Below are 17,185 nucleotides of genomic sequence, written 5' to 3' on the forward strand. Positions count from 1 at the left end.
GTGAGTCTGCCCACACACTGAGACCAATTTCTGCTTTTGGTTGCAATAATGTTTGGAGTCTTTGACCTCAAGAAATTTGCAAACTGCCAAATTTCTCTCTTGCCTCTCTGACCCATACCTATGTGTCTAAAAATATTGTCCATATTCTGAGTCTCAATTTCCTTGATTCCTAGCCTATGTTCCCAGTTTCTACCCAACTCTCTAAGCTTCTATATATATTTTGATTTGTAAGAATTTCCTGACCCTGCCTTTTTGCACATTGAACCCTGCTTATCATTGCCTCCAATCTTCATTTTCACTGTACATTCCCATGCCACTTTGATCCTTGGTCTCAAACTCCCATGTCAACAGTCTTTGGCCAAAAACTTATCTTCTCTTAGGTCCACCTGTCATTCCTAAAATGTAGTAACAATTTATTGAGTACGGCTGTGTATACTGTGTTTATTCCTGTCTATGACTATGCACAAGTCTCACAAAAGTCTAGTCATGACTATATTATGTTTTTCATTTTATAAGCAGCACATGAGAAGCCCAAACATACAGCAATTTGCTCTAAGTTACACCACTAAAAAAACATAGAAGGAGGTGACAGATCTATTTGTCTGGCAAGAAAATCATTCTTTGTGAGAGACTGTTACATGGGTGCCCCTCAATACATATTACCACCTATCATACCTGTCCTTATGTCGTCTTTCCCGTGCTGATTCTTACTTAGCTATATAAGTTGCTTTAGCTAAAAAGACATTGGCAAACATGATACAAGCAAAGGCTTGATAAGCTCCCGGACACTGGTCAGACCTTGTTCATTAAAACACCTGCTCTTGAAGCCAAGTACATACAAAAACCCTGACCAGTTTGAGTCTGTCATGTGGCAAGGAAGCCCAAGCCCATAACATGTAGAAGCCATGGACATGAGTTTAGAGGTGCCAGGTATGTGAGTGAAGCTCTCTTGGACCTTCCAGCCCAGACCAGCTGTGGATGAAAGGCAGCCAAATAGTGATTTAACACTACATTGACAGAAGACTTTCTCAGGCAAGTCCTACCCATGAGAAATAATAAGTTGTTTTAAGTCACAAAATCCAAACCAGATACTGTTGGGTTAGAAAATAAAATTATTACTCATTTTCAGCCCTTCAGATGGCAAAAGGTTCTCAGAATATGAAATAGTCTCTGATCAAATCCAGAGAGCTGCTCTTAAAATGTGACCTCAGGATAATTATCAAATCAAGGATATGGCAGAAAGATATACCTTAATCTAAATTCTAAAATTTAGAATTTCTAAATTCCTTAAGGATGTTGCTCCCTAGCCTCTCAGCTCTCAGCCTGAAGCAGAAAATTATATTAAAGATATTTGTGCAAGTATCTTTTACTTAATGGACTGGAATATAATTGACTACATGGGAAAACCACAAAGTTTTTAAAGGAAATGTACCATCTTGGACTAAAAGGGAGAGAGGCTGAACAAAATTAAAAGAGGCCTCTAAACTTTTACTGGTATAAAAAAGCCTGAGAAAGCTTCTTAGCTGCAAATGTGGATCATTTCTTGTGAAAAAAGAAAGATAACTTAGAGGATAGAGCCAAGATCCACCGAGAGCAATGAACTAGAAAAACCACATACAAAGAACTGGATCTTATGCAAGAAACATTTCTTGTCCTTAGATTCAAGGGAATTGGTAACACATTTATAGTTGGATTTCAGAATTGCTTTGAAACAATGAGTGCTATTTGCTCCCCATTTTCCCTTCTTTTCAGTGTCCACATCTATGGTCAGAGAAACATAATACCTGTCTGTCTCATCATTGTGTGTTGCAAGGGGAGAGGAATACAGAGATTATTATATTAATCTCTTGATAGATCAAGTCTCTGGATCAAGAGAAGCTATATCTGAAGAGCCTCATATATAGGTTCAGATATCTGATTTACATTATTTACTTCAGACATATCTGATTTATGTGATATGATCCTGGATCTACAATCTGAGAACTAAAGCTCTAATGCAATGAAACTTTCAGTGAAGGACATGAATTGCTTAGCTGAAGGGACACTGTGATGCTAGCAGACAAACATTCCTCTCCCCCCTGGGCACATATGCTGCTCCTCACACCATAAAATATCCTATTTTTCTTCCGCTGGACTATGAGCTAGATTTGTGACTTGCTTTGACCAAAAGAATGCAGCACAATGATGCCTTGAGACTTCCTGTCTCTGGGAAGCCAGTTGGCATGGTATAAAGAAGCTTGGGCTACACTACTGAATGATGAGAAACTACATTGAAAGTTGGATGGTGAAATTTATGTGGTACATTTACTAGGTCTCAGTACCTAGATATTTGGTCAAACACATCTAGATATTGCTTTGGAGGTATTTTTCAGATGAAACTAATATTTCCTCAGTAGATCTTAAGTAAGGCTGATTACTAATCCTCCATAACTGGATGAGACTCATCCAATCTGCTGAAGGCCTTAAAAAAAAAAAAAAAAAAAAAAAGATTGAGGTCTCTGAAGGAGGAAAGAATTCTTACAGCAGTCTACTTTCAGACTTGAGAGGCAATACCAAGTCCTCCCTGGGGTTCCAGACTGCAAGCCTACTCTACAGGTTTTAGACTTGCCATCCTCTATAATCATTTGAGCCAGTTCCTTAGAATCAATCTGTGTGTTGTATATGTGTGGAGTGTATGTATGTATATGTACACATCCTGTTAATTCTGTATCTCTGGAGAACACTATTATGTAGAGAGAAAGAGAGACCATACAGAGAAGCCATGAAGCAGCATGCATGTGGGTGAAGGCTACTTGGACTTTCTAGCTCAGCCCAGCCACACACTGGATATAATATGATGTTGATACCACATGAAGTAGAAGAATCACCCAACCAATCCCTGCCCAAATTTCTGACCTAACAAATTGTGGGGAGAAAAATAAATTATTGTTTTAAGTCACTAGGTTTGGGGTTCATCACATAACATTAGGCAAATAAAACACCTCCTCTTTTTCCAGCCACTCACTCTTCTATCCTGGGCATGAACTTAGTCTTTCTCAGAGTTTCAGCTCTGAGGGCAGTCCAAGGGTAACTTGTAACTTGTTATCTGCCATCCTCCAACAGTGAAGCCACAATTTTATTCAGACCAATTATTTGGGATGATGTTTCATTCTATATCATGATCCTTGGGGTGTTGTTTAATAGGTAGACCAGCTACTTGGTGATCTTATAGTGTCGCCCTTCATTTAAAGTCCTATTTTAAAAAATAGTAGAGAGGGCTAAACCCAGACAAAGATACTCTAAGGGGAAAAAGAATCTCATTCCTCTTCTATAATAACCCATTGGCCCCTAGAGTCTCTGAATCACTATGAATTCAGAAATGGATTCATTGGAATGCAAGAAGGGCTGCCACAGGTGTCACCAAGTCACTCAATGACATGCAGCAAGAATAATTGGACACAGCTTTGTAGCCCAAGAGAACAGTATTAGTGAATGGGCACAGCCACAAAAACCTTTGAGAATCTAAGAATAATGAGGATAATTAAATCCTGCCTATCTCTGAGAAAATGTCATGCTGTAGCTACCTTGAGACCCAGGCTCGGGGCACAAGCAGGGCCGTAACATGTGGCAAACAACAAGAGTGGATGCAGGGTGCTGTGCAAAACTGCTCAGAATAAAAATTCATTGTAATTTTGAGCATGTGATCCATCTGTCAATGCAGAAAAATAACACATTTGATAGTATGTTTATTTCTGTGAAGAGTACAAGTTTTATACTCTCATTAGCACACCAAATGAAAGGCTCAAGTCACATTCCAAGTCAGTTTTTTGGAGCTCTGTGATAGATACAAGAGTACTAAATAAAAAAAAAAAAAATGAGTACTAAATACACCAGGCATACTTGTTATTAACAATTCTGTAAGTCTAGACAGTCCTTCCACCGCCAACACTCTCACATCCCCCACCCCAAAAAGTAGCTGATTCTTGTCTTTAATGTATTCTGGTGGTGGACCATTTCAAGTTCATCATTGAGAAGCACATACTAATGGTGAATATTGAATACTTTTGTGTAATTAATAGGACCAAACATCTCTCCCCCTTTATCTCTGGAGCTGTATTAATGGCTGCTATCTTCCAGCTGTGGTTTTGTCAAAGATTCCAGTTTAGATATCTAAAGCCTGGATACAATAGCTTGAAAAAGTCATTATAGGACTGGTTTTGGCAGTTTCATTTTCCTTAAAAAGAGCTCCTTTTCCAAGACCAACTTAACTTAGAAGATGGAGTAAAACATTTCTTCAGACAGACACTTCTGCTATCTCCACTCCCCCTAGGTTCCCTCTAATCCTCTAAAAAACAATAAAGTCACCAGGTTTATTGAATTCCTATAACATGAAAAATATTGCAGTAGGAAAAATGGGAAATTAATTGAAGATATGGAGAGTGCCTAGACTCAAGAATTTTACAATCTTTTAGATAGGTCTTCAAAGTTCTTCTTTTAATGGTAATCTACTAAAAAAGTGTGCCAATCCACTATAGCTAGAACTTTCTGCCATATTTACTTATGGATTCTCTTCTGTTAAAGCAGAGATGCTCCTGAGAGCATTCCAGCTCTCTCAGAAGTCATCATGCCTTGTGATACCACAGCACCACATATGGCTGCAAAGATAACAGCATCCACCACCAGTGTGTTCCTTTGCCTGTGCTGGCCCCCCATTGCTATTTGGTAATTACTGATCTCCTCAAGTGACTCTATCATATGCCACATAGTGATTATTCCAATTTGTTCCATTTTCCTTAGGCTCTTTTGTTTCCCTGGTCCTCTAGCTAGTAAGGTATTTCTTTCTGTCCCAAGTGGAAACCACTAACAACATATCCTCCCTTTTTCTCTTTCAAAAAAAAGTAATTCCTCATGTATCTTCAGCTCATTCCCTTTCCTCTGATGCTGATTTCTCCGTGCACCTGACCTGTGACCAGCTCAGAGACATTTACACTTCATTGAATGTCCCTTTCTCTCTAGCACAGAGAGGCTGCATAGTGGAGTGGTTAAGAGCAAGTCCCTGGAGCTAAACCTGTTTTTTTTTTTTTTTTTTTAATCTTGACACCATTGCCTATTTGTATGACCTTGGGCAAGTTATGTAACTTCCAGTGCCTTAGTCTCCTCACTCCAAATATAAATAATAATAGAAGTACTTCTCCCACAGGTGTGTTATGAAGATTAAAGTAGTTAAAGCATTTAGCACACTGTCTGATACATAATAAGTATTCAAATATCATTAGCCATTACTTCCTTCAACTTTCCTTAAATTTTTTCTCTACCTCAGCCATTTTCTTAATTCTTACATGTCTGTAAGCAACTGTGCTTTTTGTCTTCATTACTTCAATGCCAATCTTCTTTTGAAAGAGTGGTTAATACAGCGAAACTTACTTCCTCACGCATTAACTCCTGGTAAATTCAGCTGCAGGCCCCACACCAATAATACCTTAGAATTTGTTCAAAAAAAAAAAAAAAAAAGGAATTTGAGTTCCAGAGGCCTCTATTTGTTCTTATTTTTTTTCTTTTCTCCACTGACCACTGCTCTTATTTTAAACATTTTTTCCTACTTCACCTGCATTACTCTAGATGCTCCTGATTTTCCTCTTACTTTCTAGACATTTTTTCTCGGGTTCTCTGGGCCTTTCCATCCTTCCACTCATAATTCAAGGTATTCTCTGAGATTTGGCTCTATTTTTCCTACATCTATGTTTCTCACACTGGGATGCACTGTAAGGCTGCTCAGTGACCAAAAGCATATCTACAGCCTCAGGAAGAACAAGGTATGTTTGACCATCTTGGGCCATCATTGTGTTAGTACACTTGGCTAAAGCGCCCTTAGACATAAGAAAAATCCTACTATTCCAGGTCAGAAAATTTTTTTAACCTGCCAAACAAAACAAAACAAAACAAAACAAAACAAAACAAAACAAAACAAAAAAACAGGGCACCCCGGGTGGTTCAGTGGTTTAGCGCCACCTTCAGCCCAGGCCCTGATCCTGGAGACCAGGGATCCAGTCCCACGTCGGGCTCCCTGCATGGAGCCTGCTTTTCTCTCTGCCTCTCTCTCTTTCCCATGAATAAATAGAATCTTTAAAAAAAATTAAAAAAAACAAAAACCATGCACTGAATGATTGGAAAGTGTGGTACCTTACAGTTGTTGCAGAACCAAGTGTCACTATCACTACAACCAAATCAAGGTGAATGTATGTACTGCCATGATCACAGATGACATAAATAACTCCTGACCCTAGGACTAATGCTTCTCTAAAAAAGTAGGTCATTTTTTGGAAAAAAAAAATTATTGTCTTTTTTAAACAAACTAGTGTGTTTGCTTAATATCATTTTAGATTAAGCACACACAAACACACACGCCACCATTGGCTCCCATAAACTGATTAAACTTCCTACAACAAGTGTATTTGGACAAAGGTTCTATTTACAAATTTGAAACTATGTTTAGTTAAATATTCCCTTGAAGTTAGTCTGAAAACAGGAACAAGTCTAAGATTCTGACTTTAGAGAACTAAGTGCCACTCTCTATTTGTTTAAAATATATATTTATTTTAAATGATAATTTCAGTTGGAAATGCTGAGAAATGGTCCCAAACAGTAATGTTTGGAGCAAACGATTATAAGTGATACAAATGCAAAAGATAACAAGGGAAATGCAGAATAATCTTGAAGCAGAGGGTATATCACAGGGAATTTGATAGCTCAAAACAACACAGCAATAGTCCCCACAACAAGGGAACTCAAAGGGAGCACTGCAGCTGGTCACAAATTTGTAAGGTGTATTTTGATACTCATGTAAAATATAAGTTTTTAATCACCGTGGAGATGCAAATGAGCCTGACCTGATAGGCACTGAATGGAAAAATCCTGAGAAATAGCTCCATGAAAATATCTCATTGCATATATAATGTTTAAGACAATTTTGGAAACAGTTTGAAAGTTAAAAAGCAAGAGAGAAATCCTGGCTTTGAGGAATGCTTAAAAAACAAACAAACAGAGAAAAAAAATTACTTGAAGTATCATCAAAGCTAGCTTCAGAATCACTGTGGGAGGCATAGCTCCTGAGATGAGGGCCATTTGAGGGAGCATGGCAGGGTGGGGCGGGTTGAATCTGTTTTAACTCAAAAAGAGGCAATCAAGATGACAAAGTGTATTTTTACAAGGAAAGGCATTATTGAATAATCAAGAATCTGAAAATAAATTGGATTTTTACCTAATATCCTATAGGGTGAAAACACAGAAATGAAAGATAGCATCACTTTATTAGTCATCTACACTGATAATGTAGTCTGTCAAAGCCTGTGACTTGCCAGGGTACTTGAAGGTAAAACTGGTGATAAAATTTTCAACAAGATATAAGGATCTTAGTTAGCATGGTATTAAGTAGGAAAAAATGTTGGACTCAAATCTCTTAGGCAAACCTTTGAATCACTAGTATGCATCAAACACATGATGGCCCTGACTGCTTCAGCAACCAGTGATTTTATTCACTCAACAAAAAATAGAGGTGGGGATCCCTGGGTGGCTCAGCGGTTTAGCGCCTGCCTTTGGCCCAGGGCGCTATCCCAGAGTCCCGGGATCGAGTCCCACGTCAGGCTCCCTGCATGGAGTCTGCTTCTCTCTCTTCCTGTGTCTCTGCCTCTCTCTCTCTCTCTATGTCTATCATAAATCAATCAATCAATCAATCAATCAATCAATCTTTAAAAAAATATAGGGGCTCCTGGGTGGCTCATTTGGTTAAGTGCCTTCTGCTGGTCATGGTCTCAGGGTCCTGGGATCAAGCCCCACGTCGGGTTCCCTGCTCAGCACAGAGTCTGCTTCTTGCTTCTCTCTCTCCCTCTGGTGCTCCACCTACTTGTGCATGCTTTCTTTCTCTTTACTCCAAATAAATAAATAAAAATCTTAAAAAAGTATTTTTGAGGCCAGTCAGGTGTTGCGGCCTGAGGTGTCCTCCCAACCCCTCCCACTCAGCTCCTCCAAAAGCAGACAATTCATCAAGGATTTTATATCCAAGACCCAAAAGTTTGTTAACCAAGATGATGAATGCCAACATGGATGCAGTTGATGCTAAAAATCAAGTGGAACTGGAGGAAAAGGATGACTTATTAATCAAGTGTTGAAACTTCAATGTACTTGAAGATCTCTCTGCAAAAGTAGATGCAGTTAAGGAAGAAAATCAGAAGTTAAAATCAGAAAACCAAGTTCTTGGACAATATGTAGAAAAACCTCATGTCAGCTTCTAATGTTTTACAAACTACGAACACAAAAAGCAAAAGAAAGTAAGGGATTGATACCCCTTCTGTTTTATGGAATTGCTGGTGATCTATCTTTCTTTAAAAGCTGGATAGAGGGCAGCCTGGGTGGCTCAGCAGTTTTGTGCGGCCTTCAGCCCAGAGTGTGATCCTGGAGTCCCAGGATCGAGTCCCACGTCGGGCTCCCTGCATGGAGTCTGCTTCTCCCTCTGCCTGTGTCTTTACCTCTCTCTCTGTCTGTCATGAATAAATAAAATCTTAAAAAATAGAGAAATAAAAGTTGGATAGATTCAAAAGTTATACTGCTTTTGTTTATGGTTTAATTGAATATTTATGAAGATAACGTCAGATCTAGGAAAAATTAAGAGCATAATAGAAGATTTACATGAGTTTGTGTATTATATGTTAGTCTAGGACAACATGCAAATATATCATAGAAACTTTATAATTAGAAATGCATTTATATATGAAACCTGAAAATGAATGTTTAAAAAAAATTTTTAAAATAAAAAAAAGAAAATGAATGTTTTATCAAATTTGCTTTGATTTATAGGGTTAGCACTGTCTTTATTCATTTATATATTTTTTAGCACTGCCTTTTGTTATAGGCATAGTAAGAGATACAAGAAAATATCCACTGCATTGTGAAAAATGACCAAAATCATATACTGAACACACAGCTTTCTATACTCTGTGCACCATTTTGCATTTTCTTCATTCACTTTTACCTTTCCATTTCCCTTCCCCTAAGGAAAAATTTGGCTTCACATTTGTACAAGTAATTTTAATAGTTAATCATCTGTGAAAGTAACCTGAGCTTGAATTGTTTAAAGTTAACCAAAGTAAGACACTTTCTCAGTTAGGGCTTGTCATAGTAATGAGATAGGATTGTTGGTTTCTCTTTAATCAATTGAAAACAGAGGCTATAAATATGAAGATTTTTCTTTGCAACTAAATTGTCAGATTGGGAAGGTTTGTTGTCAAAAACTTCCTTTTGCATAAAATAACCCACTTGGTGTCTGAAAAAAATGAGCTCTAGTTATATGTTTGAAATAGAAAATTTTGAGAAAAATAGAAATAAGATGGGGAAAGTACTTGGCATACAGTAGTAAGCAACTCCAAATGTTTTTACTCCAGATTTATGTGATCCCTGGCACAGACTAGATCTTTTGGGGATATATATGTGAAAGTAGATTAAATATGACTAAGCCTATGTCAACCACATCTAGAAGAGAACAGTTACAAAGAGTTTCGTCTCAAGGTTTATTTGTATTACCCAGCAAATCAACTTCTGGAAAACTGCTTTAGAGTGCACTATCAGAATCATGAATAAAATGGGCAAGCTTTACATGCATATTAACTGATATTCTCAGTATTTTCTCTCACTGCTCCTCCCAGAATTTTCTGTAAACCTAATTATTTGGTTTGCAGGGTATTAGTCACTGTTGTGCAGTTTCTAAAAATTTGGTTTGTTGATTCCATTTGGTAAGAAAATTGGTATCAGAAGAATGTTAAAATGTTAAATAGGAAAGGAGATTCACTAATATATAGTTTGGTTATTAAATTTGGGCTACTTTTAATCATGCCATATTGTGTAAGATTGGATGAATGACTTGAGCTGGATGAATATAATAGTAATACAATTTTTTTTCAGAAAAAAAATATATACATATTTGAGCTCTCTTTGCACCTAATGCTATCCTAGATCCTGGGAATTTCACCCTGGATAAAGTAGACATAGTTTTATCCTTAGAATATTTACATTTGCCAAGAAACTGCTTCAAAAATTTTTGTTTGTTTTATTTTCCTTGATTTTTCTCAGGGCATCCAACAACTTAGTAAAACTAGATAATTTTGCAAAATGCAGCATTTTTAATGTTCATTATTTTAGATAAAATTGTAATAAAATAAGAGAATAAGAAAGCTTATACTACCACTAGATGCATTCTTGCTCAAGCAAACAAAAAACAGTATTCCTAGAGTTTTCTAATTCAACCACAAATTATTTCCTTGGGAATAAAAAAGCCATCATAATTTTTTAAAAAATCCTAAGTATTATTAGTTCATTTATTTTTCCTACTTCTAACAAATTGGGTCACATGGGATTATGTATTGATCCAATTTCCCCCCAAGGTCTGAACACCCTCATTCAACCATTTTTAGGTAAAATTGCGGTGATGGTTTTCACAGAGTGTGACAAATTATAACATAGTATAGAAGTTTGGCTAGTTGAATGGAGATGTCATAATGTGAATAATTTGAGACTCCCCTTATTTACATGTGACAAAAATGACAGCATCAGTCTCAAAAAAGATCATTATTTGTATTTCTTAATTGAAAATGCCCTTTTTTACTATTTCCATGGGAGTATAAAAAATAAAAAAAAAAAAACCTAGCCAGTGGATCAGAAACTCTTTTTATCCCTTACTAGGCAAGTAGACAAGTGAGCCAACAACTCAGCAAGTAGATGAAGTCATTGAAATTTTTGGCAAGAATGGCCTGACAACATGGCATTATGTTTCCATTTGTGATTCTGGCTTGTTTCTCCTATGGGATTCCCTATATACAGCTCATTAGTGCCTTTAAAAATTATTTGAGTGCCCACATGTATTTGTGAATTTGCTTCCAAAGAATAAGGCAACACCAAGAAGAAAAAGTACAGATAAGCTAAACTCAGTGGATGTGATTTGCTGTCTTTAATTCACTCCAATTCATATGTGAAAGTGATAAATTCAATGGATAAAATTTCAGGCCTTATCTTTTGGTTATCACTTTCCCTCAACGTCTACATGAATTCATGACTGATGAGTCATTCTCTTCAGCTGTTTTCCCAGTTTTTATTTCTGGCCCCTATACAACCCATTTTCCACACAGCAGGCAAAGAAATCATTTAAAAATCTCCATCAGATCATTAATCACCTTGTTTAAAGTCCTTGATATTTTGCTGGGGCATTTAAAACAAAATCTACTTTGTGGCACAGTCTGCCAGGCCTCTGCTCATTCTTTCAATTCATTTTGTACCATAATTCCCTAGACCTCTTTTTCTTCTCTGTAGTAGCTTCCTTATATCCAAAGGTCTTTACACGTGCAGTATTTTTCTCAGGTCACTTCTCCCCCAAGTGACCACCCCCGCCCAAGCCTTAACTCAGCTGTATCCTCCTAGTTATTCAAAAGCTACTTTAACCATATCATCTCACCCCCCACCACTCTAAACTTCATGTTTTACTTCCATCATAGTACTTATTTTCTGAACTATCCTATTTTTTTTAATTACTTGCCTGTAATCTGTTTCCCTCTCACTATACTGTAAGCTCCAAGACAGGCTTTATTTCAATCATAGGCATATCGCTAGTGTCTGAAATGGTGTCTAGTATAGACTGGGTACTCAGCAAAGAATTGTTGATTAAGTAGATGAATATAGCAGAATCTTGCCCATTAATGAATGAATCAGGAAGAAATTTAAGCATGATTAGATAACAGAGTAGAATACAGAATCTACACATTTAAAAAATAAAACACACGATTACTAAGGAAATGTTGCACTTTGTTTTTTTTTGTTTTGTTTTTTTAAGATTTTATTTATTTATTCATAGAGAAACACACAGAATGAGAGAGAGAGGCAGAGACACAAGCAGAGGGAGAAGCAGGCTCCATGCAGAGAGCCTGACGTGGGACTCAATCCAGGGTCTCCAGGATCACGCCCCGGGCTGCAGGCGGCGCTAAACCGCTGCGCCGCCAGGGCTGCCCAGAAATGTTGCACTTTGAACTATGCCTCCAAATAATCTGGATTAAAAATTTAGTCTTCTCTGTTATTCTGGATATGTGAATATGTTGGAAAATTCTGATAATCTGTGCTCTGTATTCTATCCCTGATAATATCATGTCCTCAACGGTTATTAACTTCTAAGCGGAGAATCCTTAAATATTCCTCTCGGTGTTCATGCTCTGTCTGCCCAAACACATCATCGTTCCTCAGAGACAGATCCTCTTTCTCTGTTCCTTATTTTAGTCAGGCTGGTACCATCCCAGGAATTCTCTTTGTCTCTTTCCTCTATCTTCTGTATTTCTTCCTTTCCTCTCAACACGCACATTGGCATATACTTCAAATCTGACCCTTTGTTTCTATATCCACTACCAATGTCCCTCATTGCTTGCTAAATTATTGTTAAATGTTTCTAAATGGTCTTCATTGGTATAATTGTTTCCTCCCTTCAATCCATCTGTCCCTAAATCATAGCTTTGTTCATTTCACTCAACTCAAAACTTTCCATGGTTGCCAATGACTGCAGAAAGTAATCCCAATCTCCGAGCATAAAAATGAGCACCCTCATCCCTGGGTGGCGCAGTGATTTGGCGCCTGCCTTTGGCCCAGGGCGCGATCCTGGAGACCCGGAATCGAATCCCATGTCAGGCTCCCGGTGCATGGAGCCTGCTTCTCCCTCTGCCTATGTCTCTGCCTCTCTCTCTCTCTGTGACTATCATAAATAAATAGAAATTTTAAAAAAATGAGCACACTCCATAAAATGCCCCTGACAGATGTTTCCAGTTTCTAGTTTATAATCCTCAGCCACCCCCTTTCCTCCAACAAATCTTTGCATTAAAAACTCTCCATGACTCAACATTCTACCAATAGCCTCTGTATTTTTGTCACCACTGAGCTTTGCTCTCTATATTATCTCTACCCAGTATGCCCTTCCCATGACCTCTGCATTCTGGACACTTAACACAGGTTGAATTTGCCAAGTAAATAAACCCCTGTCCTTCTTTCAAGGCCAAGCCTATGACAACTTCTCCATGAAATCTACCCCAATACCTCCAGCCAGATTACTCTCTCCCTCCCCTAAGCTTCTATTGTACTTGATAGCTCTATCTTAGTATTTTAAGAATACTCTGCTTTCCAATATAACTGGTTCGGTACATAACTGTCCTTCCCAGTAAACTGAAATTTTTATGATGGCTAGGACTATTGCCAATCCATGAAGAATTCTTCCATAGCACAGATGAGGTTAAGTGAAGGTGACTGTTGAAGTCAAGATGAGGATACAGTGTTGTGGAGGTGGTGGTAAGAAGGTAAGGTGGTGAGGATGTGGTACATGAGGTGAGCTGTGTGTGATGGTAGTGGTATGGAAGTCCCAGCATTATCCTTGGTGATGTGGAAATATTTCACACTGTGAATTATATTTTCCACGTTTGACTACCAAAATCCTGAATCAATCTAAATGTGGGCACCAAGCTGCTCTTAGAACATAAAGTGAGGTTATATAATCATCCCAATCATCATCCATTAATATCTAAAGCACTTGGTGGAAGCCTTGGGCAAAAATAAAGAGCAAATAATCTAATTAATTCCTCTGTCCTAAAGCCCTAACTGCACAGACTTCCCTTCAATAACCATGAGCCAAACTGTACTCAAAGAATAGGTTGATATTGAGGATCAGAAGAGCTGAAAACTGTAAGTTTTGCAGCAAAACATTTGTTCCCATATTCAGATGAAAAATAATGTCTACTCAAATTTGGAATCTACATAAACTAAAACTAAAACAACTATATAATTTTTCAAATAAATATGGTCCACAATCCTATTTATAGATAATGTGGCATATTAAAATCCAATGCTTTTGTCGAAATTATTATAAAATAATGTAGAACATAAACATTTAATGGACAACTCCGAGTCCTTTACATTTTATTTCTGAAAAAGAAAATATTTCCTTATATTCAGAGATATGTATCTTCCTTGACATCTTTAGTATCTTTTGAAATTTATTTGGGGAAGCAGGTAGGAAGATTATCAACCATGATTAAAGAAACTCTGCTTTTTATTCCATAGATACCAGAAGAAACCTTTTAACAAACATTAATTATAAATAAAATTTTTTAGTGTGTTTCATGTAGCAAATAGATCTTAAAGGAAATTAAACATTACAGGGGCTATTTCCTTCCCTCTATTTCTCTACCCTATCAGTTCCCACCACATCCTGACATTGTACGTAATTCAAAATAAGTGTAATGAAAATACAGAAGCCAAAAAACAAAACAAAAAAAAAAATGGAGCAAGCCAACAGGCTGCTGCAGAGATTCAGAACAGCAGTACTGAGAAACGCAGGGATAATTGACATGTACATTCTTCCTCTAAATCTGTGTTTGAGTCAAAACCAAGTATATTTCAGTCAGCTCACTCTGCCTCGTGAAAAAAGAAAAGTTTATGTATGCTATTTAAATCTAACTTCTTACCTGCTGCTAAACCACTGAGCTTTTTAAGTGAAATTCCACATTTAAAAAGTGTGATATTTATAGTAATACTAAAATACTCATCCAAATTATGCCAAATCTGGATCTATAATGAGGATAGATAAAAGCAAAAAGTATATCAAACAATAAGAGAGGGAAATTGTATGTCATTCACTACCAGTTGCAATAACTGGAATTATGTAGTCCTTAGACAAAATGCTCAAAACCGGATATAATTGCATATATAAGAAATATACTATATACTAACAGTGAAGTTAAAGCAAATTGTAAGTAATAATAAAAATCACCTTTACTTTCTAGCTATTATCTAAGGAAGTGTTTTATTATCAGCTAGTTAGTGAAAGACATTATAAATGATCTTTTTAATAGAGCTTTGGAAATAGAATTTGGTAATTCAGAGACATACAGTAAAATCTTATTATAGATTAAGCTGTATTTAAGAAATATGATGACTCTGATGAATATAATGGCCAAAGGAACTAATGATTTATTGGAGAGAATATAAATCTATTCTTAGGCTGTAGTAAGTTGACATTTATTCATTTCATTTGGTAAATGTGTACAGTAACACTGAATAATTCAGGCTTTTTACTTTGGTAAAACTTAACCTCATAATTTCTACTTCTCTATCATGTTCTTATCTGTAGAATTACAGTATTTTTAATTTCTCGCTGATGACATCAAAACACTCTATTTTCTGAGCCATTCCAAAACTAAAAAGGGTAAGACAGTGTATACTCATTTGTTCTCAATGAAAAAGATGCTCATTCCCATAATATGTTAGTTTGGTATCATACAGAACACACTGTGAGCTTTAGAATAGTACAGACATGTGTTCAAATTGCCCCCCTTCTAGGGAAGTCATTTAACCTCTCTGAGCTGGATCTTCTGAGCTGGTATAGTATGGATAATTTACTGTATAAGATAGTTTTGAGAATCGAATGAGATAACATATGTGAAGCACCTGCCATATAGCTTTCCACACAGCAGTCATTTAAAACATATTATCCCCACCCCTCCAGGCTACTTTGTCACAAGTCCTTTTTAGGTGAGCATGTTAAGCAAAAGATGGCACATAAGCTTGTTAAACTTTATTGCTATTCAGAATTCCTCAAACAGAAGAACTACATCTGTCTTTGAAATCCATATTGCATATTTTAAAGACAGGCAGTTCTTCTTCTTCTAAAATATTTGTCTTTGCAGGTAGAAACTTAATATGTAATTTAAAGCAGAAAACTTCATTTAGCAACATTCTGTGAGTAAGCCATAGTTGCTACTGCCAAATAAAATATCTGTGTATCAAGTCTCTGACTCCTATGACAGTGCTATTGTGATTAGAAATTATCTCCAGGTTTCCCAAAACAAATATCTAGGTAAAGGTCTGCCCAAAGTCTCTCCCTCCCAGTATACTTTTAACTGAGTTTATATCCACTGAGATCTACACATCACTGGTAAAGTGTCTCACTTTTCATCTGTGCTATTTTGGTGAAGCACCAATTTTCCTTGAGAGACTGTCAGCATTTCCTTTCACTGTCAAAATTCTCTTTGGTTATATACTGGGAACCAAAACATAAAAATCCTCAGCGATTTATCACCAGTGTTTGATAACTACCAGTGATCATTTCAGGTTTTGAAGAGTTTTGCAGTAGGAATTTCAAAGAAAAGACATTCAAACCTCTCTTACAAAGTTACTATTGATGGTTCTACATGAAATAGTTTTTCTTGGTTATCCTACCATTCCTACATTCAGGAACTCAAAACATACTCTAATAAAATAGTGAAGAAAATGGTAAATTTTATGTTGTGTATTTTTTACCATAATAAAGAGTAAATTATATTAGCTAGCTCTAAGATCTCACTAGTTAAGTAATTGTCATAAGCCTTAACTATTAATCTCAGTATTAGTTAATTTTACCCATCTCACAGGCTGAGGTGCCCTTCATTTTTTTTTTTTGTGCCCTTCATTTTTGATGACACCCTGACTACTTAGAAAGTCTGTCCCTTAGCATGTTGCAAATCCATGTGGGCTTTCTGGAGGGAAGCATTTTCACACCATCTGGATGAGTCGAAGGAACATGTCACATCCCAGTTATCAATACAACTTCTAGAAGTCATGTGGTGAAAGTACAGCACAGAGAGAAATTTGGCAATAGGCACATGGGATTAAAAATTTTTCTGATTTTCTCCACTAAAAGTATGTCTAGGGTATCATTCTTGGATGAAATAAAAATAATATATATTGTTATCTCACAATCCTTTTCATGAGTTATAGGTAAAGGACTACAAGGTTTCAAAGAAGTCTTAAGGCTACTTTCTTTACTAGCAGACTTTATCTTACAAACTGGTCTTTCAGAGGATACATAAGAATACTTTAGGTGGAGAAGATGTCAAAAGGGTAATATTGTGGGAGGGGTAGGAGTGGGTAAGAAGAGCCTATATGCAAAAACAAAAACAAAAATCATGTAGGTGAAGGAGAGTTTCGGGGGCTGGTTATGAGTTCAACTTTTAGAAATAGGGTTATGGATGGGAAATGTATAGGTTTCCCATTGCCTCCACAACCAATTACCACAACTTAGTGGCTTAAAACAGCACATATTTATTCTCTTATACTTTGGGGGTCAGAAATCCAAAATAAGTTTTATAGAGCTAAAAGTAAG

At 36.8% G+C, this 17,185-nt stretch overlaps 1 protein-coding gene, 1 long non-coding RNA gene and 1 pseudogene across 11 annotated transcripts in view; 2 read left to right on the plus strand and 1 right to left on the minus strand.

The window, feature by feature from the left end:
* Positions 1–17,185, minus strand: part of PDE4D (phosphodiesterase 4D) — a 1,400,346-nt gene that overhangs the window by 961,158 nt on the left and 422,003 nt on the right. The window lies entirely within an intron of this gene.
* LOC111094478 overlaps positions 1–17,185 on the plus strand; it is a 113,305-nt gene that overhangs the window by 22,508 nt on the left and 73,612 nt on the right. The gene's annotated exons all lie outside the window — the stretch shown is intronic.
* On the plus strand, positions 7,828–8,491 carry LOC119870247 (annotated as a pseudogene).

The sequence above is a fragment of the Canis lupus genome, chromosome 2, assembly GCF_011100685.1.
Source record: "Canis lupus familiaris isolate Mischka breed German Shepherd chromosome 2, alternate assembly UU_Cfam_GSD_1.0, whole genome shotgun sequence".
In the NCBI taxonomy this organism is placed as follows: Eukaryota; Metazoa; Chordata; class Mammalia; order Carnivora; family Canidae; genus Canis; species Canis lupus.